We start from the raw sequence: 652 nt of genomic DNA on the forward strand, positions 1-652 counted from the left end.
ATCTTCGTCTTAAAAATTTTTCGGTGCGCCAGAGCGTTCTTTATCTTCAACATCAAAATCATTATTTTTGAAGCGTCTAAACCAATCTCTACAAGTTGTTTCCAACAGAGCATGGTCACCGTAAGTCTCAACAAGAATTCTGTGTGCTTCAAGTTGCAGATTTTTTTTTAATAAAGTAGTGCAGTAAAATTCCCCGCAAATACTCTTTTTTGGCACAAGACTCGACACGTTTAACACTACAAAAAAAAAAGTTGTTTACACTTCGGCGAAATGACACACTGAATTTCAAGCTTGCTTATAGTACTTCCTTATAGATACGTTACCATTTTAAACTACACGCACGCAGTTCTGGTAACGCGATGTTGGGAAACAGCGAGAACTTATTCAAGGTCCTGATAAATGGCTAATTTTGATATTCCATTATGGATATGTATCAAAGTATGCATAGGTTTTTTCGATCACTGATGACAAATACAAATTCGAAATTACAAAACTCAAAATGGCGAATTTAACATGGCAAACTCAATATGGTTGTTTGTAATAACTAACGGTATTCCATAATGTTATTATTACTTCCGTAACTAACTGCTAAAATATTATGACCTCAGAATGTGTGGAGGTAGAATTTTATACATTCTATTTTTCCTTTTAA

Source organism: Odontomachus brunneus, unplaced genomic scaffold (assembly GCF_010583005.1).
Source record: "Odontomachus brunneus isolate Ranch 3 - 2012 unplaced genomic scaffold, Obru_v1 Obru_scaffold_210, whole genome shotgun sequence".
Taxonomy (NCBI): Eukaryota; Metazoa; Arthropoda; class Insecta; order Hymenoptera; family Formicidae; genus Odontomachus; species Odontomachus brunneus.